At 45.4% G+C, this 26,386-nt stretch overlaps 2 long non-coding RNA genes across 5 annotated transcripts; one reads left to right on the top strand and one right to left on the bottom strand.

Moving 5' to 3' along the window:
* The first annotated feature begins 10,407 nt into the window (after positions 1 to 10,407).
* Positions 10,408 to 25,481, top strand: LOC120890702 (uncharacterized). 2 transcript variants are annotated; one of them, XR_005735074.2, is made up of 5 exons: positions 10,408 to 10,735; positions 13,081 to 13,196; positions 23,207 to 23,282; positions 24,731 to 24,914; positions 25,008 to 25,481. It is a non-coding gene; the product is annotated as an uncharacterized LOC120890702 (long non-coding RNA). The 2 variants fall into 2 exon arrangements; XR_013427690.1 differs by lacking the exon at positions 10,408 to 10,735 and having other exon boundaries at positions 11,117 to 13,196; positions 24,731 to 25,481.
* Positions 13,602 to 16,051, bottom strand: LOC144367988 (uncharacterized). Of its 3 annotated transcripts, XR_013427693.1 has the most exons (4): positions 15,709 to 16,051; positions 15,270 to 15,395; positions 14,798 to 14,894; positions 13,602 to 13,744 (listed from the first exon to the last, which is right to left on the bottom strand). It is a non-coding gene; the product is annotated as an uncharacterized LOC144367988 (long non-coding RNA). The 3 variants fall into 3 exon arrangements; XR_013427691.1 differs by lacking the exon at positions 15,270 to 15,395; XR_013427692.1 differs by lacking the exon at positions 15,709 to 16,051 and having other exon boundaries at positions 15,270 to 15,410.
* Positions 25,482 to 26,386: the final 905 nt, after the last annotated feature.

Genomic DNA, 26,386 nt, shown 5'->3' on the forward strand with positions numbered 1-26,386 from the left:
TTCACACACTTGGTTAGTGCCTGCAAGGGGAATTGGAGATCTGTCAGAGAGGAGGTGAACAGCCAAACAATGTAGATGTTGGTTACCAGGAGCTGGCCCGTGGCTGAGGCACTGGGGACAAGGTGAAGGGAAACAAAAGCCAGCTGAGTTGTCTTGGGAACCAGGTTTATTTGGTTGTTGTTGTTTTGTTTCACTCTGAGATTAGCTAGGATATGATCTCCTCTGTCTCCCATCCTTTGAAGTCTCCAGAAAAGTCCTTTATGCTTGGAGAGGCTGTTCTGACTGCAGTTTGTGGAGATAGCTATAGGGCCATCTGTTTTGGTGTAGTGATGATTGAAGATGGTGCAGGCTGAAGCAGGTGTAGTGATGATTGAAGATGGTGCAGGCTGAAGCAGGTGTAGTGATGATTGAAGATGGTGCAGGCTGAAGCAGGAGCTGGACCTGGAGAAATAATGCCTGCCAGGAATTTGTAGTAATCTTGGAAAGAGGTTTTGGACTGGGTGTTTGGCCTCATCCCAAAGTCTCAAGGGATTAGAAGACCCCAGCTAGTATAAAGGATCAGTTACAACTTTTTGAGTTATTGCTTGGTTTGTGTAAGACACTGTGCCAAATGTCTTATATGCATTATCTCTATTATCCCCACAGTGATCATATGAGGGAAATACTATTATCATAACCCCCATTTTGCAGATGAAGAAATTAAGGCCCAAAGAGATGAAATGGCTTGCTCAAGGCCACAGAGCTAGCAAACAATGGATTAGATCAACTTTCTAGTGGAGTGCCCTTAGCAGAAGAAACTGTCACCTTGTTTGGGATTGTCATTGTACTTTTTGTCTACTCAAAGACAGCACTTGCCATACAGAGTGAAAGTTTTGATTTGCATGTCTGCCCTCCCTGCTACTGTACTTACTGGAGGGCAGGAACTAATTGCCAGTGCCCAGCTCATTGCAGGTATGCAAATGAGATAGAATAAAAGGAATAAAAAAATAGGAGACAAAAGGAAAGACAAGGGAATATAATTTCAATCTGAAGTTCTGCATGCTTTCCTAGGCCTTTCATTCCCCAAGGGTGCAAAGATCCCTAGGGTACACTTCTCCGAGGCTGGTCACTTCCAGATTTCTAGGAAATCCAAAAGTCCTAGGGTTACCATAAATTCACCCAGTTAAGAAAATTACCTTGTGCACTGTTAATTATCCACCAATGACTAGATTAAGCAAAGGGAGATACCATATTTTAAGAAAACTATAATTTACGGGACTTTCCAATATTGTCTACTGATTGATAATGGAGATCACATCAGCTTAAGGACTCTGAAAATGAGTAGACCACATAAACTGTCTTGTGATCACCAGACCTATGGCATTCCCACATATATTCCCATGTCTAACTCTCACTAAGTTTCCTACATTCTCCCTGGAATGTATTTCTGTTTTCCTAAATAAATCTCTGTGTCTCTGGCTGACAGTGTGTTGAATTCGTTCTCATCATATAGTTACATCAAGGACCCTACTTGTCCCGAGTTGAGGTTCCTCCTCTCTGGGAACTCCTTGAGCCTCTCCCAGTGATTCAAGTACATGTTAAATGAATTCTGTCAGGAAAGCCAAAAGAGGTACCCTCAACTCTCAGATCTTTGTACCCTTGGGCAAGTCACTCAGCCTCTTTGGGTCTCAGTTCCTTTATCTGTGAAATGTAGATTATAATATAGATCTCATAGGATTATTGAGAAATTTAAATAGATTGGGCTTTCAAATTTATGTACACTGCAATACAACTAGCAGCTGTTTTTGTTGCTATAAAGAAAATGATGGAGACTAAGGAGAGGGCAAAGAAGGAAACTAGAATCTAGAAATGCCAGAACTGAATCAGCTCAGACAGAAAATAGGAGGCCCAACCAGCCTGCAGTTTCCAAGACCACTGTGTTATCTCTTCATTCATTTTTTTTTTTTTTTCTTTTTGGTACTGGGTGGAAATCAGAGACTCTTTGCCACCAAGTGCATTTCCAATCTTTTTTAGTTTTTATTTTGAGACAGGGCTGGTCTCAAAATTGAAATCCTCCTGCCTCTACCTCCCAAGTCACTGTGATTTTTATAGGTGTAGGCAATCACACCTGGCTCTCTACCCCCCCCCTAGCCCGCCCCATACTGAGGTTGGAACTCAGGGCCTTATGCATACTAGACAGGAGCTTTTACTCTGAGCCACATCCCCAGCCCATAATTCAGTCTTCACTGATGGAACACCTACTATGTACTGCTTGATCTCCTTTTGGGGGGGGGGCGGATATAGGGGATTGAACTCAGGGACACTCGACCACTGAGCCATATCCTAAAACCTGTTTTGTATTTTATTTAGAGACGGGGTCTCATTGAGTTGCTTAGCACCTTGCTTTTGCTGAGGCTAAGTTTTAATCTTCCTGCCTCAGCCTCCTGAGCAAATGGGATTACAGGCAAGGGCCCCCATGCCTGGCTTGATCTCCTCTCATTTACAACTCTGAAAATCAGATGCTCAGATTGTCCTCATTTTCCAAGTGCAAAAAATGAGGTTAGAGACTTCCCCAAGGGGAGCCCAGCTAGAAAATGGCAAAGGTGGCATTGAACTAAGATCTGTGTGATTCTGAAATCCTTGGTCTTTCTGCTTTGCACTCCACAACTTCTTCAGTCTTCCCTTCATTCACTGGAACAGGCCTTCTGCAAGGGACAGGGGCGACATGGCCAAGACTCTTGTCAGCAAGATGCTTCTCCTTTAGTCAGGGAGGCAGTCAACTCAGTGGACTTTGACATTTCAGCATGACAAGCTCTCTGCTGGGGAAGTGCAGTTGATAGAAGAGTGGGTCATCGCTTTACTGGACTAATTTATTTTATACATATTTATTTATTTATTTTTGTTTTTGCAGTGCTGGGATGGAACCTAGGGCCTTGAACATGCTAGGCAAACGCTCTACCATGAGTATTCCCCAGCCCTGGGCCATTGCTTTAGACTATCTCCTTGGTCCACAGATCCCTCCAAGTCCCAGTCCCCTAAAGTGAGGCTGAAATACCCTCATACTGTGTGGGGTGTAAGGGGTATTACAGTGAGACACTGCTGCAATCATCAGTTCTCTTCAAAAGAAATGCCTCTCAACTGCTCACTCTCATGCTAGTGCTTTCTCTCTCTCTCTCTCTCCCTCTCTCTCTCTCTCTCTCTCTCTCTCTCTCTCTCTCACACACACACACACACACACACACACACACACACACACACACACACACACACACGACGGTGGGTGATGCATTTCAATGCTAGTAGAACCGGTTTCTGCTTCCTTCAGCATGCCAGGGGTGGTCTAGCACCTTAATTTGGGATGTGGAAGTCCTTGGCACTTCTAGCCTCTGCCCGGAAGCCAAAAAGAGAGGAAACTTGCATTTTACACCCTGTTACATATGCATTTAAAAAGAAATGCCTGCGGAAGGCAAGTGCAGCTGTCAGTCGTGGTTATCTCTAGGTGGTGAAGTGATGTGTAATCTTTGTTTTCTTTTTACTTATATTTGCTTAATTTTTTTTCTACCATAAACTTGTTACTGGTGTCATCAGTGAAAATAAATGAGTAAAGTCATTCTCTATTTTAATAATTATTTGTGGCGCCAGAGATGTGGGGGTAGGTCTGTTAGAAGCACTCTCAGGAGGGGCTCTCTCCTGCGCAGGGCCAGGACTGAACAAAACAACACACAGGGCGGTGAGCAAGCGAGGTCATCAAAGATTGAAGAAAAGCCACCATTCCTGAGAGAACATCTGATCCCAGCAATGATAAGCTATTATTTCACAGAAGTAACCAATGTAACCTATTTTATAGGCAAGAAAGCAAGGTACTGAGAGGTTTCATTACCTGCCCAGGGACACACAGCTAGAAAGTGATTAGGCAAGATTTGAATCCAGATCGGAGTGACTTCATAGTCTGTGTACTTTTCTTTCATGTTTGGCAGCTCTGGGGATTGAAACCAGGGGTGCTCTGTCACATCCCCAGCCCTTTCAATTTTTTGAGATCGGATCTCACTAAGTGCACTCAAAATTGCCATCCTCCTGCCTCAGCCTCCTGAGTAGCTGGCATCACAGGTGTGCACCATCATGCCAGGCATAGTTTATACTTTTAACACCTGGACTTGGTGGCCATTGCAAGCCCCTCCAGTTGAGCGATGCTTATTCTCAAGTGGCCACACACACAGGTGCTCATCAATATTAGTAGAACAATCTAGAGAAGACTGTGAGGTGAAGATCCTTGTCCCATTTTCCAGATGAGAAAATTAAGGCCAGGAAGGCGATCTGCTCATGTAGTAAGTCGAAGTCGCAGCTTCTGGTCTCCTTTCTCTTCTTGGGCAGCTCTCCCCTGCTGCTACCTTCTGCCAACTGCTGAGGCTTCCTTCATGAAACAAATGACTCACCATAAATCGCTGGCTGGATTTCCCCTTTCTCAAGACACAGGAAGTCTGTGTTTGCAATCCCTGTGGGTGATCGACTCAGGTCAGTTATAAGTGGGCAGGGCGTGGAGAGGGTGCGATGGGTGGGCAGGACTGCCTGCTACCTGTGCTGTCCCACCAGCAGTCTTCCTTCCAGAGGGTCATGTCACTGTTCCTGCCAAGTCAGGCTTGAGGTCCCACAGCAAAGAGCTGACAGCTGACTAAACTAAGGAATTTAGGAGAAAAAAAAAAACCCAGGAGGAGAGAAGCTCCTCCCCCCAATATTAATAACCACATCTCAGTATTTAGTGTTTGTACCAGGCACTGTGCTAAGTGGCTGAAGGGAACCTTTTTGAGCCCCACAGTAGCTCTAGAAAGAAAATTGTGTATCTTTGGAGCCAAATTACACTGGATTCAAATCATCGCCGTGCCACTTCCCAATTGTGTGATCCCAGGGAAGGGATTTACATTCATTTAAATAAGTTTTTCTGAGCACCTACTATTCACCACATTCACCATTCAGTGAACAGATCAAGGATCTCTGCTCTCTTGATATTTACTTCTATTCTACAAGGTGAAGCAGACAAATCGTAAATAAATAGATGAATAATGTTAGAAAGTGATAAGGCTATAGAAAAAAATAAACATAAAGCAGGGTGATCAGATAGGAGTGCTCATGCAGAAAGGAGAAGAGGAGGCTGCAGTTCCAGTAGCAGCACTGGGGGCTGGGTGCTGCTCAGTGGTAGAGCTGCTTGCTGAGCATGCCCAAGGCCCTGGGTTTGAGTCCAAGCACTACAAAAAACAATCAAATAGTGGTATCAGGGAAGGTCTCCCTGAGTAGGTGATATTCGAGGGGATTAGCCATACAGGTAAGTGGGGAGACTTTTTTTTAAGCAGAAGGAACAGCTCTAAGTATGGTTGGTGGTTTCAAAGGGTAGCAAGAAGGCCAGTGTGGCTGGACAGAATGAGCTGGGGAGAGTCCCCTGGACCCCCAGGGATTCCACAGCCATCCTTCTCATACCGAGCTTTGTGTTTCTGTCATGGTTTCTGTCCATATTGTAATTTTTAAGTATTTTATTTATTTGGGTGTTTGCTTATTTCTTATTTGTTTTCTCTTCTAGTCCGTGCTCTTTAAGACCATGGTAGTCTTGTTCCATATTGATCACAGAGCCTGGGCCATAGAAGGCACTTGAAGTTGAATTAATGAATTAAGCATATTTGTCTGTCCATTTAGTCATATTTATGATAGAACCTGCCCATCATGTTAAACACTATTTCTCAGGGGGATGCATTTGGAGTTCCAGTCCAGGACATTAGAAATAGAGATAGTAGTTAGGAGTACAGGTTACAGAGCCAGACTGCATGGGTTCCGGTTCTGATTCTACTTACTAGCTGTGTGATCTTAGACAAATTAGAAAAAAAAAAAAAAACCGGCTCTGTGCCTCAGTTTCCAAATCTGTACATTGGCATAATAATCATATTGTTCTCCAAGCACTCCAAGCAGTACCATGTGTACATGCACTTTCCCTGTGCAGCCCAGCCATGGGAGCCAGATTCCAAAAAGGAAAAGAGGAGGACAAGGACTATCATGGTGGAAGTGAGCCTGCAGGCAGCCATATCTGTGCTGTGTGCTGGAAGGTGAGGGCTCTAGGACCGGCACTGGGATGGCCTTTTGGAAATATGGTTCCTGCCTGTATAGCTTTCCAGTCTTCTCCTCTGGCTCTTTTCGGTAACCAACCTAAAGTGGAGTCTGTCTCTTACAATGGAAATATCTGACTGATACAAATATTAATAAAGTAACTTCTTTTTTTCTGTCTGGTACTTTATATCATTATCTCAATAACTGTGCAGGGCTGGGGATGTGGCTCAAGTGGTAGCGCGCTCGCCTGGCATGCGTGCGGCCCGGGTTCGATCCTCAGCACCACATACAAAGATGTTGTATCCGCTGAAAACTAAAAAATAAATATTAAAAAATTCTCTCTCTCTCTCACTCTCTCTTTTAAAAAAAACAAAACAAAACAAAACAAAAAAAACTCTGTGCATACTGTAGATATTAATTGCATTCTACAGATGTGGGAGCCAATTCAGAGTCAGGGTGGCTTGACCAAAGTCACATAGCCAATGAGTGACAGAGCCAGGGTTCAGCCATGGGTGTGACTTCAAATTATTCTCCCAAAGTGCCTCCTGTGATGACTAAAAGGCCCAGAGAGGGTTTCTTCCTCCAGCACTTGCTGCTATCTGTGATGACAGGCCATAACTCTGCCTGGAGAGAGGGATCATGTGAATCTGGTCTCTAAGCCAGAAAGATAAATGGTTCTGGGCTGCCTGGGAGAGCTCCAGGACCTGGAGGAATGGACTGTGTCTTGCCTGGGTCACTACTTAACACAAGCAGCCCTCTTCTATACTGCCCGTTAAACCAGAGACATTTTCTCTCTGACATCTGAGCCCAACTGTCACTGGGTGGTCTGATTCCCAAGGAAATGTGGAGATAGAAAACATCTGGGGTGACTGGTTGCTAGGCAACAACCAACCACTCACTTAACAGAATCAAAGAGGCTGCCTGGTGCTGACAGATAGGTGGATCTGAGGCCTAAAGACCTAGATTCTGGCTCTGATTTGTCGTGTGATCATGCACACATCCCTACCTCTCTCTGGGATTCAGTTGGATAAAGGGCAGTCAGACCAGGCTGGGGATGTACAGCACTTGCCCAGCGTGTGTGAGGCCCTGGGTTCAGTCCCCAGCATGGGGTGGGGGAGGGGAAGAACAATCAAACTGTATTAGTTGCAAGATGAGTTGACAGTAGGTGGTTAGAATGACAGGGGGCACAGCCAGAGGCTCCCAGGCAGCTGACCAATGAGGGAAGACTCAGTTCTGTCCATCCTGCCCAGGCTGTTTCAGATCTGGTTGCCAGTTAAAGGCAAGAGACAGTTCCACTCCTCCCCTGGAGTCTGGCCACCCAGTCTCTATCCCAGGCTACCCTTGCAGGCCGGAGTCTGGGAATCATCCTCATACCCACAAGTTAGCACAGTTACCGCCTACCCGGCAGATGTTTCCCTATGGGGAGTTTCCTCAGTTGCTGCCAAAGCGAAGCCACGCAGCTCTGGGTGTTTCCCTGGCCACCAGTCAGAAAACCTTCTGATGCTGTTTGTGGAGATTGTGCTGATGGTTTGTGGAGATTGTGCTTAGCCCTGAGGATGGTAGTATGTTTCGTGGCAATCAGCAGAGCTAACATGTTCCATTTCATATCCATTACAAAATTTAATGACAGCAGCTGTCATTAACTGGGCCTGGCACAGCCTCAGATGCTTCATATCCATGATCTCATTTAATCCTCATACAATCCAGAGGGAGGGGAGCAAAGGCCACTGGTATATAGATGCGGAAATGGAGCCTCAGGGAGGAGAAATGATTTGCCCAAGATCCCATAAATGGTGGAAGCAGGGTTCGAACCCAGGGCCAGGGGTTTAACTACTACTGGGTGCTGCACAGTCCTGACAGAGCATGTCAAAGCAAGCTGCAAGGGCTCGACTCCCACTTTACAGATGGACAAGTCAAGTCCCAGAGAGAGGTGCCTGGCCCCCAGTCAAACAGTAAGTCCATCCCAGAGCAGATTGGTCTCCCCAAAAGGACTGGTCTCCCCACAGCCTCACCACACCATTCCAGAACACAAATAGTTCCTGAGGCAAAAGCAGTGGATGAACAAGAAATCCTGAGTCTGAAGAAATCCCCAGCCTTTCTTAGGAAGTCAAGAAGCGCATAGGTCTTCCAGAGGTCCTTGGGGTTAAAGCAGAGAGTCCTAGCTAGCATACCTCTGGACAGCAAGGGGAATGTGGGTGTCACTCTTTGGCATAGATGAGGTCTTGACTCCAGGCACTTGCTGAGAAGACAGGTATGCCCAGAATATTCTCCCCTCAATTGTTTTACCTGGCTACCGCCCAGCTGTCCTCATTGAAGTTCTTTTTTTTTTTTTTAAAGAGGGAGAGAGAGAGAGAGAGAGAGAGAGAGAGAGAGAGAGAGAGAGAGAGAGAGAGAGAGAGAGAATTTTAATATTTATTTTTTAGTTATCGGCGGACACAACATCCTTGTTTTTTTGTATGTGGTGCTGGGGATCGAACCCGGGCCGCACGCATGTCAGGCCAGCACGCTACCGCTTGAGCCACATCCCCAGCCCCTCATTGAAGTTCAATGTCACTTTCTCTGGGGAAGCTCTCTTCTGAGGTTCCAAGTTCCCCCACCAGCTCTGGCCCAGTTTGCTCTATGGACAACACACCGGCCCAGTTTGCTTTATGGACTCACATTGGAGGCATGTTGAACTAATACAAGCTTTAAAATTTATCCTCCACCCACTGACCTCCAAAGATGCCACTTCAGAATTTGGTATTATCCTCATAAAACCGAACTAATCTTTTAACACACACTAAGATGATGAATGCTGAATATAAAACTAGATTAGAGTCAGACCTACAGACTCCAGGAACACTCCCATTCTCTGCCCAATCTCAATTTGTCCCTAGAGATGGGATTGCTTTCTTAAAGGCAGAGTGGTTGCAGTGTCCAGGTATCTAGAGATAGCCTTATCTGGAGTTAGTTCTTTCTGCCCAGATCACTGCTTCTCAAACATGAACATACAAAAGAGTTGTTGTTCTGGGTATGGTGGTGCACACCTGTAATCCTGGTGATTTGGGAAGCTGATGGGCAGGAGGATCACAAGTTGGAGGCCAGCCTCAGCAACTTAACAAGTAATTTAGAGAGAACCTCTCTCAAAATAAAAGGGATGGGGAGTGGCTCAGTGGAAAAAGCACCTCTGGGTTTAATCCCCAGTACAAAAAAAAAAAAAAAAGAATTCTTGTGCAGTATATATAGTCTATTTTCTTTCTTTTTCTTTTTGGTGATAGGGATTAAATTTAGGGCTTTGTGCATGCTAAACATGTGCTTTACTACTGAACTACACCCTTAGTTTCTGTATATCTAATTTAAGGTTTTTAAATGATAATGCTCTTTTTACCTAACTGTTGCCTCTAAAACTCAGTCTTATTCAGAGAGGGGTTCACTGTGATTATGATTATGATTATTTTGTTTTGCTTTTTGTGGTGCTGGGGATAGAACCCAGGGCCAGGTACATGCTAGGCAAGCATTCTACTACTGAGCCACATCCCCAGCCCTGGGTTCACTGGATTTCTGTACACCTTCCTACCCCTGCCCCCTTGCCAGAATAGAAATGCCACAAGAATCTGTTAGGCTCATCTCTCTGTTCTCACAGCCAGCACTATGCCAGGCACAGAGCGGATATTCAGCACATATTTATTGAAGGAATGAATCACATGTGCCTACTTGTGAAAATAACATCAGAAGTGGTACATGGGTGGCTACAGGTGCTCACTCCTCAAGACCACAGGCACATACTCACCTCTGTGCACCTGCTTCCCTGCATGTGCAAGGTGAGAAACAGCATGAAGAGGAACGGGGACGTGTGTGTATTTATTTGCCCACACACTGTGTGAAAAACGAGACAGTTTATTATAGTTCTGGAGTTCAGAAATCTGAAATGGGCCTTTTAGGGGCTAAAACCAAGGTGTGGCAGGGTCATTTATTTTGGAGGCTCTAGGGGAGAACCCTGTTGTTGGACCTTTCCAGCTTCTAGAACTGCACTCCTTGGCTCATGGTCCCCTCTTCCATCTTCAGAGATAGCAGCCCGACATCTTTAACTCTTCTGTAAGAACCCTTGTGATGACATCAGGTTCACTTGGATAATAATCCAGATTATCATATTTTAAGATCTTTGATTTAATCATATCTGTGAAATCCCTTTTGCCATCTAAAGTGACTCTCACAGGCTTTGAGAATTAGGACCTGATGTCTATTGTGGGGGAGGGGGACCACTGGGGGTTGAACCCATATAGCCTTGTGCATGTTAGGCAAGTGCTCTACCTGAGCCCAGCACTTTTAAAATTTTATTAGAGACAGGATCTCGCTAAGTTACCCAAGCTGGTCTCCAACTCACTTGTGATCCTCCTGCCCCTGCCTCCAGAGTAGCTGGGATTATAGGTGTGCCTCATGGCTCCCGGCTAGGACTTGCTATCTTGGCGTGGCCATTGATCAGCTTCCTGCAGCATATCACACCATGTTCCATAGAGCAAGGTGCTCAGTACATGTTTGATGAATTGCATCATAACAAAGGGAAAAACTACTGCCCTAGCAGAGAGCCTACAACCTGAGGACTTTGGAACTGTAAGAGTGGTGAAATCGTGGACATAGTACCATATAACCAGAGCGCTTCTCAACATGGGGGTCAGCTGACATCTCCAAGGTATTGCTATCTCTCTGCCCTTCCTGCAACACTGGTGACTCTCTAACCTCTCTAGCCTCTTCCAGGGATTAAAATTTTTGTTCTTTCATTTTTTCCTTTGAGGCCCTGGGGATTGAACCCAGGATCTCATGCATGCTAGGTAAGGGTTCCTCCTCAGCCCATGTTATTTTATTTTGAGAGAGAAATTACCCAGGTCTTGGCTAAGTTGCCTAGGTTGTCCTGGGATTTGAATCCTCTTGCTTCAACCTTCTGAGTAGCTGGGATGACAGCCTGAGCCACTGAAATATTTTTTGTCCTTAGTTTATTTCTTGAAAAAACAATTTGCAAGGTTTATTGCTACCAAACAACTAGAATCTTGATTTTATTCATCATTTAATTGAAGTGAGAAAAAGAATTGATTGTTTTGGTTAAGCTTAAACTTTAGAGTAAAGAAAGGCCTGCATTCAAACCTTCACTCTGGTGCTTTGTGCTGTAAACAGTCATTTTACCTCTTTGAAGTTTCAGGTGATAGTTTTGTTTGTTAATCTGTGAAACAGGATGATAACAGAATCTCTATCATAAGGTGATTGTAACAAATAAGTAAGATAATGTATACTGTGGTTCTCAATTGTGGTCTCCAGATCAACAACATTAATGTCACCTATGAATTAGCTCCACCCCTGACTTACTGAATCAGAGACTCTGGGCATGAAGCTTAGCCATCTGTTACAACACATCTTCCAGAGAATTCTGCTGTAGCTCAGGTTTGAAAACCATTGATTTATGTGTCATGGGATAAGATTAAAGAGGCTGCCACACAATAAAAACTCTACAAATGCCTCTCATTGCTAACCCTGTTGTTTAGTATAATGGTTTCAGCACATGCCCTGTGATGTTGCGTTGGGTATCTTTCTGTCTTTATATCCTACAAACATTGTACACTTAGGGTGGCCTGATGATGTAATCCATCACCCACACAACTGCCCTTTAATGAGGTCATCTTCCAGCCTCTCCCTGCACATTTCTAGTACCAGAGAGCTCACTATTCATCTGGGCAGGTTAAGCCCCTGGTCAAGCCCTGCCCACACCTGCATGCCAACTGCATACACTGTGCAGACCTTTCTCTCTTCTCTGAGGTTCCTCAACTGTGCTGAGGTCTCTCTCCAGTTTCAAGGCAGCTTCTCTATTTGCTGAACCTCAAATAGGGCTGAGTAGCCCTGAGGCACAAAGGAGGGTTCCTTCTCTAATTTGGACTGTGATTCTGTTTGCCTGGTGTTTTGGCAGCCTTTTCACCCTGCTGAGTCACTCTAGTCTGAGGTCAACCAAAATCCCCCAGCCTTTTTCTCAGGAACTGCCCACGCTCTGATTGATGAGGACACACCAGTCCTTGAAGTGTGCAGTTCATTTCTTTAAAAATAACACTACTTTTGAATTATAAACCTAATACATGCTTGATACAGTAAGTTGGGAAAATGCAAAGAAAAAAAACTCACTGGTAATTTTCATTCTAAAGTTGATTTTCAAAAAAGGATATTGCATTGTACTAAAGGGGGGGGAAAAACCACACTTGTGCAATTTCCATTTCAGGCAGAAGAAAAAGAATTGGAAAAAAGAAGATGAAAATACCAGAGGGAAAATTGTGAATACTAACATAAATAGATCTCTCTTATCTTATAATTCAAACATACATCAATATACAATGAAATTCCATTCCCAAGAGACTACAATTGCTAGTGTTTGGGTATAGCTCTGGGTCTTTATAGCTAACATTGTGTTTTTTAAAACTTAAATCTAGGTCTAAACTCAGCCCTGGATTTGAAGACAGAACTGGTTCAAATTCTGGCTTCCTTACTAATTGTTAGATCACGTTGGACAATTAATTTCCTCTTGGAGACTCAGTTTCTTCATCTGTAAAATGAGAGTGACGATACTTATTTCTTAAAATTGTGGCAAAGATGAAAATTAATGGAAATAAAGCTGGCATACAGCGAATGCCTGCAAGGAGCTTATTTTGGGGTTGTTACTGTTAGGAACTCCTCACCTGGCTAACTGCTACTCTTCCCGATCCGGGTCAGATGCCACTCCTTCGTAGCCTCCCCTGCTTGGCTCCTCCCACACTACTCGCTCCCTCTGTCCTGCGGCTTGTCCTGCATCTGTCTTTGTGTTATAGTGCCAGACAAAGCTGCTATACCAACCTTCACTGGTCCAACAGAGAGCGTGACCTAGTGTGGGTGTCTAGAATTATGGAGAAAGGATTGGATAAGAATTCATTGAAGGAATGAATGAATTTCAGGGAGATTACGTGAATGGATGAGTGAGTGAGTATCACCAGGTGTCACCAGCTAGACCAATCCTCATTTTCCTAGACCGGGAGAGAATGCCCCCCTTCCGGCTGTACCAGGTGGTGGGCGGAGTTCTGGCGGCGCCCTGGGGAGAGGCCCCGCCCCTCACCGCGGCGCGTCGGGAGGCGGAGCCCTTCAAGGTGAGTAGGCGAAGGGTGTGGAAGGAGCAGGGCCGGGTCGGAGAGACAGCGAGGCTTGCAGCCCTGTAGAAGAGCCCTCGCTGGGGACAGGATCCGTGCACAGGCTCAGCCAACCAGTTTCTGACCGCGGCTGCTCAAGCTCAGTCTGCAGCCACACAAAGAAACTGAGGCCTCAGGGACGGGAGACAGCAGCCCGGGTGACTGAAAGTCAAGGTCCAGTTCTGGCAGGTGCTTCTTGTTACTGGGTCTGACCCCAGCCAAAGAGTTAATGTACCTAAGATACATCTGCTCCCTGGCCTCAGTTTCCCCATGCGGGAGAGCTCTTCCGACTTTGGCACTTTTAGAACTTTTTTGGGGAGAGGGTGGTATGGGGGATTGAACCCAGGAGGCGTTTAACCACTAAGCTACATCCCCAGTTATTTTTATTTTTTATTTTGAGACAGGGTCTTGCTACCTTGCAGACCTTCCTTAGCCTCCTTGCTGGGATTACAGGTGTGCATCACCAGGCCCCACTGCGATTAATCGTCTTATACTCTCTTCCAGGCAACCTTCAAAAAACCCACAAACACACACACAAAAAAAAAAAAAAAAAAAAAAAAGAAAGAAAGAAAGAAAAGAAAAAAGAAAAACTCTGAAGGCAAAGCAAAAACAAAAACCTGATAATACTTTTTCTTTTTTTAGTCCACCTATATAAGTAGTTCCGTAGGAGGAGCAGAGAGCTCAGTCAGAAGAGTGAGGTTCTTCTGAGCTCAGCCCCCTTTCAGTGTCCTTACCTGTAAAATGGCCATGGATAACAACTATTTCCACCCCCAGGAATAGCTGTGAGGATTAAGGGAGCTGCTGTGCCTGGACTGCTTTGCAGGGGTTGGGAGCACTTTACTTACTCTCAGAGAGGAATAGCTTTAGGCTCAGCCTTTCCTAGTGCCAACCCCTCCCCCCCCACCACATACCCCCTCAGCTTGTAGTCAGATGGGAGGCCCTTTGGACATTCCTGAGCCTGGCATGGTCTCAACTAGCAAGCCAGCCTGGGTATTCTCTGCTCAGGCCCTCAGGGAGGAGTTTTTAGAGAAGGAAATGGTTGTGGTTGAGACAGCATGATGGAGCAACTTCCCGGAGATCTGGTTGGAAAGCCCCTGCTCCTGGCCTGTTCTCACAGTGGGATGTGGGTCAGACACTGAGCCCTGCCCCATTATCACCAGGAAGTTCCTAGTAGGGAGCTGAGATAGAGCTTGTGGAGCCTCAGACCAGCCACTTGCCATCTCTGGCCTCAGAACCTCCCTCTTCCCGAGAATTTACTCATTCAGAGTCTAGTCCCACCAGCTGGGCTTCTATCCTGGTACTCCAAACTCAGGGCCAGAGAAATAGCCTTTGGAGTTAGTTCCTGATATGTTGGGTGACATGGGAGGTCCTTTCTCCTCTTTGGGGAGGGGTGACAGTGAAGTTGCATTTAGCTGTGCAGTGGCATGATCTTGAGTCCAAGATACTATGCCCATGCCAAGTTATTTTGTAAACTCTGGGCTGTTGGACAGTAGAGAGGCCCTGTCCTGTGGAGAGATGAAAAAAAACACCTAGGGCAGCTGGAGGGCTTGGTCATTGCTTACCGAGTGGCATAGAGAAGACCCATCCTTCTGTGTTTCCACTTCCTCATCGGCAAAATGGGGATATTCTCCTTTGGGCCCTTCTTCCTTTTCTGTAAAACTGGGGGGGGGGGAGAGGGTCAATGGTCTTGTGCCCTGTGACGTGCTTTCCAGCTGTGACTCTCTGTTATAGTTTCTCCATTTGTCCGAAGAATTTTCTACTCCTCCCCACTCTCAGGGTTCTGAGCTCAAACGGGTGATAGACATTTTCTGAACAGGAAACAAAGCGGACACTAATGTGGACACAACCCAAGCTCATCACCTCACTCCCTGAGGAATCTGGGGTTCACTGTACCTATAGTGCCCGCTGGAATTAAACTTTGGAATTGTCCCTGAGGAACCATGTATAAACATTCTTAGCCCTTTTGGGGGGTTTACAATGCCCCCAAAGATCAAGGACCAACTCAGCTTTTGTTCAAAACCCTCTACCACTTACCTTATTCCTCCTAAGACGTGCCAAAAACCTTCCTCAAACAGTCTTGTACTTTTCCACTTCCAGAACTTGACTCATGAGTTCAAGGTTCCTATACTTGTCATCTTCCCCCTCAGATCTGCTTTTCCACTGTTCTCCAAATTAGATAATACCCAAGCGGATTTAGGGGCTGATTCTTGGAACCTGGAGGATATCTTCCTCTGTTCCTTTTCTCTCCACCCACATTTATACAAACCTCAAGCCATGAAGAGTCTCTCTGAGAACCCATCCTTTGTGTCCCTCATGTGTATACCCTAGGCCTTAAGGAACACTCGGGAACACTGTTGAATGGCCACCTACCTCCTCCCTGTGCTGACACTGGAGGCACACAGGTGGGTCAGTCTTTTTCCTCAGGAGCCCAGGCTGGCAGGGACAAGGTAACCTAACTACGACCCTCACTTACCTCTTCACTCCCTTTATGTGGTAAGTCCCTGCACAGTAGAACCTGTAGGTCTTTAAAGTAGGGCCTAGCTGGAGAACATAGCTGGAGAACTAGAGCAGCTGAATGACCACAGGGAGGCCCTCTCCCTCTCTGGCATCTGGCCTGGTTTTGCCTCCTGCCCAATGGTGTGAAATTGAAGAAGGAAGGTTGGGGGATTTTCCAGTTCTGACCATCTTGAAAGCAGTGGCTCCCCAGGCAGGGAAGCTGGTGGAGAAGGAGATGGGATTACAGAGGTCTGGATGCCTGGCTGAGGAGGAGGTCCTGCTCCTGCCAAGGCACTTCCTTTGAAGCCCCACCCCCTTGTCCTCACCTCTCCTCCCCAGAGTGTAAAGCTTTTTGTGGAGTCTCCTAAAACGAGAGGCTGCTGGTTAGCTCCCTGTCCCAGCCCTGCTGGGTCATCTGCCTGGCACATAGCCCAACCTGGCTGGTGACTGGCTGCTTCTCTCCAGCTGGCTCAGCCCTGGAGTCCAGGCTGGAAAAGGAGAGCCCTGGCTCTCTGCCCAGTGCTGCAGTAGCAAAGGGCTTTTGAATCAGACAGACCTGGGTTCAAACCCCAGCTCTGCCACTTGGTAGTTAAGAGGCTGTGAGGGTTAATTTTAGCCATTATACAATTCAATGTGTCAATTTTATGCAGTGGGGTGCCCAGATAACTTCAGACTCGGACTGGAATTAAAATATTGGCTCTCTGGAGTCTCCAGTTTGCTGACTCACCCTGCAGATCTTGGGACTTGCTAGCTCACTGTAATCATATGATTATACATAGATCCTGTTGATTCTGTTTCCCTGACTAATATAGAGACCTTGGGCAATTTGCCTGCTCACTCAGCCTCTATTTTGAAACCTGTAAAAAATGGAAATAACAATTCCTAGTTCAATTGCCATTTTCTTGCGTTAGTATTTGCACTATTTGCCGAAATGGATTCCCAGTCTTCTTTGTAAGCATTTCAAGGCTCTTCTCTGCCCTGCCCTAACCAATCTCTCTGAGACTCATTCCCTGGATGCTATGGCTGGACACCATTCCCTTTCCAGTCCCCTTGGCTTTGCATAAGCTCTTCCCTTCTTTGAAATGCACCTCTTCTCTTTCTCCCTGGGCTCTTGCACTCCCTCAGGGCCTATCTCCAACATGCACTCTTCACAGGGCCTTCCCTGACTGCCTGGGGAATTTTCTTATCCTCACAATGCCCAGCGCTCCTTGGCTGTTGCATTATTCGTGCCATGTTGAGGTTGTAGGTCTGTGTCCACCTCCCCAAGACTGTGAGCCCTTTGAAGGCCTGGCTCCAAATCACCCATGTCTTTGTGCACAACAGAGTGGTAGTTTCCCTATCTGTGCTGGTTCAACATCTTTTTAGTTTATGAAGCACTTTCAGGTTCATGGACTCAAACTTATAGGCAGTCAGGGAAGGAGGCAGGGCCAGGATTAAAGCCTCTATCCAGTTCATCCCACCTCCCTGGACAGGTCTTTTTCAGAAAGAGCTCTAATGGGGAGTAGGGCTTGGTTCTTTGACCTCAAGTCTCTGGCTCCGCAGGAGTTAGGGGAATCTGGGGCTACAGAAAGGGTCAGGTCTCAGGAGGCAGGAAGGGGCTGGATCTGATTATAGATGAATCCCTCTCTGTGGGACTTTGGGCAACTCTATATTTTTCTCTATCATCTTCAATTTCCTTAACTGCATAAAAGGCCGCTCTGAGAGTCAGTGTGGAACACTGGGGATGATCAAGGGGCAAGTGCTCTGGGAATAAAAGGAACTAAAGAAACTATGAACAGGGATTCCACCTTCTGGGTCCCTTTCTTCCTCCGGGAGAAGTCTTTTCTTCTGTCCTTTAATAAATTTCTAATCTCTACTCTGAAAAAAAAAAAAAAAAGAAACTATGAACATAGCAAATGTGTGTCCCTAGATATACTCAAAAACTTCAACTGTTTCATCTTGCTGAAAAGTTATATTATTGTTGGAACCATCTCCTTAGGGTCCTAAGCATCCCGATCCTTTGTCAGAATACAAAGGTCCTCTTCCTAAGGGCCTAAATACACTTCCACTGGGACCTAGAGGTCCCTGAGTGGAGTGGAAACTGTTAGGGCCCAAAGACAGCTCCTTCCATTCCAAGGCTCAAGGGTCAATGCTCAAGGGCTTGGACCTTCCTATAGCCTGCAGTGTCTCTGATGGTGGTGTCATCAGAGATAAAAGGAGAGGCCCACCCTGCCTGCTCATAGTGGGGCTTATGCTCCCTTTCATTTAAAAGCAGCCCTGTTTGCCTCAGGAGCAGGAAGAACCACATTCCCAAGTGTCTGCTTTGGGCTACAGCAAGGCTGGGAAAATAGCTGGTTGGCATCCTGGGGTACTCTTAGACTCAGAATGGGGCTGTCCTCAAGTTAAATGTCTCTGGAGATAGCTGCTCTATTCTCCAGGAAGGTTCCCCCACCCGGCTCAGTAAAGTTCCACTATGTCTGTCATCCCAAGATGTCTTGGCCCAAGGCAAAACTGGGAAAAGTAGTGATTTTCTTCTGTGATCTCACCAGCTCTGTGAAGAGCTTTATCTGAGATTGGAGGGCACAGAGATGTGGGTTCCTGTCTTGACTGTGTGGACACTGACTTCCTAGGTTTCAGTTTGCCCCTGAGAAGATGCAGCAAGAGCAATGAGATGAAAATTCTTCACCATTGACTTTTTTGGGGCAGTTTTAGGAACTCAGGGCCTCATGCAGGCTAGGCAAGGACTCTATCACAGTGCTCACCTACTGTGGACACTTGAATAATGGGAGAAAAACATCAATGGGAAATCTGTGAGGCAGCAGGCCTGGAGCAAGACAGGACAGACCAGTTTTGGCCCCAGATCTCCCCATCATTGTGCATTCGGTGACACTTCTTCCTGATGATTCAGTAAGTTGGATCCAGCATCCTCAGTTTCAAACTGCAACATCACTTCCTTAGGGACACTTTCCCTGTCTGCCCAGGGAAGTTAGCTCTCTGTTAAAGTATTTCCCCATTATAAAGTCTATTTATTTAGGTACAGGGACTTGAACTCAGGGGTACTTTACATTGAGCTGTATCCCTATATCCCCAGCTCCCCAGCTCCCTTTTTGAGACAAGGTTTTGCTAAGTTGCTGAGACTGGCCTTGAACTTGTAATCCTCCTGCCTCAGCCTTCCAAGTCTCTGGAATTACAAGTGTACACCACCATGCTTGGCTAAAGTCTTAATTTTTCTAGAAACCAAATAATGATAAATAATTATTGGCGTGATCACATGTTTAGCATTTATATTCCCTGCCAGATTGTGGGCTCCCAGTCATTTCTGGCCTGCTCTGTAGAGGCCAACATGGGACCTTGCCCATTGGAGCTCCATAACAATTTCTGTTCCACTGTTGGGTTCTCTGTATCTTAGCTGCCTAGCTAAACTGCTGGAGAAACCCAGAAGACAGAAAGTATGGCCTTGAATGTGAGGAGTTTGGGATGAATGGGTTGCTCTGTGAAGAGCTTTATCTGAGATTGGAGGGCACAGTGCCCTGAACAGGAAGGCTTAATACAGCTTTTGGCCTCCAGGGAAGGGAGCAAGTGATGTGGGCCAAGTTGGGACTCCTGAGGCCTGTGCGCTCTTTTTCCAGTCTTAGAGCCTCAGGTTGGGGCTCAGGAACTTGGTGCTCAAGTCAGCCCCTGCTGCTGTCCCTGTCCCTGTCGATCTTCATACATACTACACACTCTCCTCTCCCAACTGTGCCACGTGGTGTTCATCCTTTCCTCAGGAGACAGTCCCTTCTGCCCCTAGGCCTTTGCACAGGTTGTTCCCTCAACAGGATATACTCCTTCTCTACCTGGAAAATGCAAGATATAATTTGGCTCCATGTTTTTCCTGCTGGGAAACTCTCCAGGCTGCTGCAGGCAGCCGGTTGCTCCCTCTTGGAGCCCCATAGCCCCTGTCACCCTTCTCTCTGTGCAGCAAGGTACTTACCACACTGGGGTGATTGCTGGCTTTCCCATCAGTTCCCCTGGCCCCCAACCAACTGAGAGCCACTTAAAGGTAGGGATAAGCTTAGCTTCCCTCTGTGACCCCAGTGCCCAGCAGGAAAGATTCTAAATAACCTGGGATCCAGGTTTTTAGGCAGGGACAATTACTTTGTGGTACCCCAAATATCAGCCTGTCAGAGGTCATATTTAGGAGAAAGGTCACTTCTAAAAGGGGTGATCTTATTCATTTACTTTCTAGGAAACTGAGGCCCAGGCAAGGAAAGGGATCTTTCCAAGCTTCTACAGTAATATTGGCCAACAAGCTGAGTTTGGAACCCAGGGGTCCTGATGCTTAGTCCCCAGCTCTGGCTGCAATAGCCTTGAACAGTGTCCAGGCATTAAGCCAGGGTGTCTGGAGGCCCCAGAGGCCCAGGCCCTGCAGCTGCTCAATCCATACTGGCTCAGTCCCTCTGGCCAGGCTCTCAGCCAACAGCAGCACGGGGCTTTGGCTGCCCCTGCCAAAGGTTGTGCTGTCAGTGATTTGGGGAAGCAGCCAGGCCACTTCCCCATAGGCAGCTCAGACACAAGACTTGGAACAGTATTTAAAGGACTATGGGCTCTGGGACAGAGTCCTTCTCATCAGCCTGATTAGAATCTGATTAAACTTGTATCTGAAGTGCACAGAGCAGAATCCAGCTTGGAGCATGTTCTCAACCAAAACTGGTTAGTGCTGCATAATTATTATGACGACAATAACAGCCCACAAGGATTGGTAATTAGAAGTGTAGGCCCTGAAGAGTGAAGCCAGGGTGATAAGTTGGGCACCGAAATTTACAGGTCTTGCAAATTAACTGTTATGCCTTCATTTATCTTGAAGAAGGCATAACAGTGATCCTTCTCATAAGTGGCAGGAGAATGAATCATTTACTCTTCACCTCTAAGATGATTTCTGAAATCAGGGAATTCACTTTATTAGCGCACAAACTTCTTGGTGACAATGGTTCCCGGTGCAAGCTTTAGAACCAGATAAGCTGGGTCCAAATCTCAACTTCAACATTTATTGCAGGAGCTCTGGGTTTCAGTTTCTCATCTGTGAAATGGAAATGACACCAAACTTATGGAGACTGTATGCATTAATTGGGATAATGTACAGGTTGTCCAGCATGATGTCTGGGAAATGCTCAAAAACTCTTTGAGGGATCTATCTTTCTCCCACTGGCCATATCTTTTTCCTCCTCCAGGTTTGATGTAGTCTCTCATCCTCCTCCATGAAGCTTCCTTTCTCTGACTGGTTCAACTCTTGCTCTTGATTCCTATAGTCCTCGTCTATGCTGCACAATTCAGCATATTCAACTGTGCTGTATTCCTTTTAGTCACCTTCTCAGGACCCAAATTGCTTCCCCTTCCTCAAATTCTTAATTCCCAACAGATATTCATAGTTTCAGGGAAGTTGATGCTATTCCCCACCTCCCCTGTCCCCCAGTTCAAGGATAAACCATATGACCTAAGTTAAGCCAATAAACACTACCTCTAATGGCTGTTTCAGATGTGGACATGTAACCTTCCTTATTCAGTCCACAGTGAATCTCATGACTTTTGCTGGGAATTCTGGAATATATTCTCTCCATTTTCTCTCTTGTCTGGATGTGTGAAGTGCAGATGTGATGTCTGCAATTGATGCAGCCATTTTGCTACCATGTCAGAAGCCAGCTTGAGAAAGATACTGAGGAGACAATTAGGAGACTAGGAGAGAAATGGAAGTTCTGATCGAACCATGCCTGACTCATTGGCAGGCTCCACTAGATCCTTCAGTTACATAAGCCAACAAATGTACTTTATTGGTAAGTGAGGTTTTTTTTTTTTTGTTATTTGTAACTCAAAGTATCTTAATTCAAGCACCATCTAAATACTTTTATTTTATCAAGAGATGAATTTATTCACTTATAATTAGGCCCTGTTACATGTCAAGCACTATGCCGGGTGCTAGGGACTTTATGAACAGCACTGATATGGTCATATTCTCATCAGGGAGCTTATAGTCTGGTGAAAAGAAATTGAGATAAGATGCCTACTTTGGGGAGCTAGCTCTGATGTTGTTTCACCTGCTCAGCATCTATCCCTCTGCCCTTGGATAGTAGAATGCTAACTTTTCTTTGGGAAGCAATCTAAAGGCCTGGTCAGCTCACCTAAACCGGGTCAGTTGGCACATTCTGTGCATCTGGCTATAGTGATTCATTCAGTGACAAGCATGCAAGTTAACCCTGAGACTACAAACTTCAAAAACAGGTTCTGTCCTTCTGCTGGCGACACTGAACAGGAAACATAAACCCGGAGTTTCCTTAAGCTGAAAGTGTTATACTAGTTAACTTCTGAGAGCTGATAGCAATAAACTTGCCTGACTTCACCCATTAATTCAACCAGACATTATCAGTGCTTCCTCTGGTGCCTTGCCTGGTGCTGTGATGAGAAAGGGGAACGAAGCAGACTAGGTCCTTCTTCTTGAGCTCAGTCTAAAGAGAAGGCATAAATAACCACAATATAGTATATTCCGACTAGGAGTAATCAGAGGGCCCCCACTCACCCTAAAGACGTTCATTTTTTAATGTTACGTAACTATGTGACCCAATAAACCGAAAAATTAGAAGACATAGTAACATTTTAAAAATAAACATCTTAGTTCTATCACTAAGCTATGATTTCAGTTAATATTTTCATTTATACCTTCCAGATGTTTTTCTAAGTTAACTTTTAAGAACTCAAAATACTAAATGCAATGTGGCATAACACGTTAGATCTCTGAACAAACAACAACAAAAGGACATTAGTGGAAAAACTGGTGAAAAATCAAATATAGTAAGACTCTAATAATGTGCAAGTGTTAATTTCTTAGTTGTGATAAATGTACTATAGTTTTGTAAGATGTTAATAATAGGGGAAACTAGGTTAAGTATAGGCAGAAACTTTATATATTATCTTTGAAACTTTTCTATAAACTTTGAATTATTTAAAAATAAAAAGTTTACTTTAAAAAATAAACCCATTTTGTATTGTTTTAGAATCTGTTTATCTACCCAATAGTTTATCATGACATTTTTTCTGTCTTGAAATCATTATTTTAGGATCACATACTATGAATGAATCACAGCCAATCTCCCCTGTTGCTGGAAATTTAGGTTGTTTCCAATTCTTATCCTGCTATAAAAAAATGCTTTCTGCACAGTCATTTCCTTAGGATACACAGACAAACTGGAATGGCTGAGCTGGAGCTGCCAGCTGGAGAGGGCTTCCAGAGCGCTGAGCAGCCTCTGTTCAAAAGCACCTGATAAATGCCAGCTCATCCTGCCCTGCTCTCCAGCAGGAAGATGCTGCTCTCATTCCCTTATTTCAGGGCAGTTTTCAAAGGTTCTCAAAACAGAAGCCAACAAATTCTCACTAGACTTCTACCCACTCCAGCACCTCCCTGGTGTCATGTGCCTTTGAAGCATACAGATCTGTCTTATCATGCATGTCTGTTCCCTTCCATTCAGGCCTCAAGGATGACAGTTCCTGCAGGCAGCCACTGCAGCAGGTCTGTGGGATCTGAGCGGGTCCTGCCAGCCCCAGGTATGGTTTCAGCAGTGGCTCCAGTTCTCATCTTCAACTACAGACTGTCTTACTTTCAGTGACTAACACTATCTGAGCTGGCAATATAGCTCAGTTGGTAGAGTGCTTTCCTCACATACACAAGGCCATGAGTTCAATTCCCAGCACCACCAAAGACAAACAAACAAAAAAATGACTATCACTATCTGGCTGCCATGCCAGGACCACATTCCTCCTGCCAACCTGGAGGAGAATCACCATCTCTGGGGAAGAGAACTGATTCCTATCTCCATCCAGGGGCACAGCTGGCAGCCCAGGAAATGTATCAGTGAAAAATGAAAAATAACCTGTTCTAGTTTGGTACCATTTTCCAAAGGGGATGAAGGAGACACTAGAGAATAGGAACAGGTAAAGACACCCATTCTGATATTAGGCAGCTGCTATTTTTCAATTCATATAAACTCTGCCACCCTTTCTTCTACAGGGGTGCTATGATCTTCATTTTACAATGAGTTTGTTGAGGCATAGAGGTTAAACATCTCTCCCAGGGCACATAGTGAACTAGTCAGTGCCCAGATCTGACCACATATGATCTCTGTCACTCCCAGAACCCAATGCTCACACCAGTGGGGACATGACTGAAAACACAAGAGATGACCACAAAATTAAAGTATTCCCCCCTTTTCAGTCCCACAGCAAAGGATGGCCTGATGCATTGTCAAAGCTCAGGCTATGATGTATCTGTGGGGAAGGAGAAAAAATGTCACCTGATTGGGCTATCAATTCTGTGTATGTATCCTTGTCTTTTGCTGTTCTGAGATCTTGACATTATTCATGAGCTGAAAAATTTCCCTTCTATTGTTCCTGTACTTTGTTTGAAAAGTACTATTTCCAACAAGATGTGAATTTCCCAAGACTTCTATGGGGTGGGTTACTAGGTTAGAACAGCCCTAATACAGTGGACTCCGCTGGCCTGTGTCCTCCCTCTGCACAGGACCCCTGACCTATAGACTCCGCCTCATTAACTTTGCCTGTACACCCTGCTTCTCTTCCAAAACAGACTCTAGGATGTGAGGGCTATCTGGCTGGGACATCTATCACCCCACTGATTGCCGGGTTGATGTGATTAATCTGGCTGGCTAGGAGGGTGTCCCCTTCCTCCCTCACTGCTCCATGTGTGTCCCTCCTGAAGCTGCATGCTCGGTCAAAGAGGATGACCTTCCCTAATAGAGAAACGTTCTTTGGTCAAGGGTATACAAGTAGCTGCGCTTCCCTGCTAGAACCTCCAAACAAGCTCTCAAGGTCCAAAACAGACACTATAGGCAGTTTACAAAACAAACATTCAACACCAAAATGCTAAACATAAAACAACCGAGATTGAGGTGGGATAGAAATTTTATTAAGAAACCTGGCAGAGGAAAGGACAGCGGTTGAGCATAAGACTTAATTTTGAGTCTCCTCATATCCAGGGCTAAAAGGAAAACACAAGAAAATGAAGCACCTTTTACCTAGAAGAATGAAGACCACCTAAATCGACAGCGTACCTGTCTCCTAGATCCAAGCCCAGAAGAATCTGTCCTAAAAGTCTTTCTTTAAGGGCCTCTGTACAAGGGGATGATTTGAACCACAGCAACTTTACCCCTAAAAGTGCAGGTATGTTTGGCCTATGGGCCTGAGGGTCATCTGCACGAGATCAAAGTCTGGTTTTGTTTACTATACCTTTTCTTTCCACTCCCACCTACTTAGCTGGGGCAACTCAACCAGGTCTGAGCATCTGAAAAGGGCCATCTGTGAGAGAAGTTCATCATCGCACTGCCCCAGACAACTCTAAACAGAGCTGCCACATCCTGGAGACCTCAGAAGCAAGGTGCTCCCTCTGGAGTTATGAATAATTCAAGACCACAGCTACACAGAGCTGCAGTCTGTGAGGGATGACTGTGAAGTACAGTCCATACACACCCCCTCCTGCTGCCACCCTTTCTAGAACCAGAGGTGGGGGAAACTGGCTTCTCTCCTGCCCCCTGGCCATCCTGGGAATAAGGTAGTTCCAGAAGCTTTGCAAATCCATCCTGGAATAAGGTAGTTCCTAGAGCTTCCTTCTAATGGTAAGGAAGTCATGGAGATAATAAAATCAAAGATGACCTTACCTGTGACAGTGTTCCCCCTTCAGATCCTTCACTGTGACAGAGCATAACTGGGTAAATTTCTCCTTTCATTTGATCCACGACTTGTGGCTTTTTTTGTAACATAAGTGCCTCTGAGCATCTTTCCCCTCTCTGCTGGAAAGTGTCAAATCACCCAGCAAAATGGTATGAGGCTGGGATGTGGAGCCACACATGTATGACTCAAAATGCACACACATAACACACAGATTACAACAGTACTTACCTCCATGGGTTTACTGAGAATAATAAATGCAGAACCTCCTACACAGTAAGCATCCAATGTTATTAATTATGAAAATATAAAAAGAAAAATTTTGCATATATTTTTGAAGGTTCATGATTTCTAGGATATCCTAGGGTTAAGAATCCTTAGCCTGGTTCTCCTGGTCAGGAAGACAACAGCTCTCACCAATATCCACATTTTCTCTCTGAACTCCATTAGCATTTACTGAGTACCTGCTGTGTATCGGCTGTTCTGACCCATATGAGCATCTTGGTGACCAGTTGTTAACACACCAGAGTGTAAGGATCATTCCCATTCCACTGATGAGGGGAGATAAGTTACCCAAGGCCTCATGGTGGAGGAGCTGCTGTTAAAACCGGCCCTCTTATTTATTTTTTTGGTTAGACAAAATACCTTCATTTTGTTTATTTATTTATTTATTTTTATTTAATTTTTTTTTGTGGTGCTGGGGATTGAACCCGGGGCCTTGTGCATACGAGGCAAGCACTCTACCAACTGAGCTATATCCCCAGCCCCCTATTTATTTATTTTTATGTGGTGCTGAGGATGGAACCCAGGGCTTCGGTGCATACTAGGCAAGCGCTCTACCACTGAGCCACAACCCCAGCCCTAACTCTGCCTCTTTGATGTGACTTAAGGAACATCACTTGACTCCTTGCCTTCCTCACCTGTAAAATAGAACAGTTCCAACTGCACAGGGTATTTTGGGAGAGTGA

This window comes from Ictidomys tridecemlineatus, chromosome 11 (genome assembly GCF_052094955.1).
Source record: "Ictidomys tridecemlineatus isolate mIctTri1 chromosome 11, mIctTri1.hap1, whole genome shotgun sequence".
Lineage (NCBI taxonomy): Eukaryota > Metazoa > Chordata > Mammalia > Rodentia > Sciuridae > Ictidomys > Ictidomys tridecemlineatus.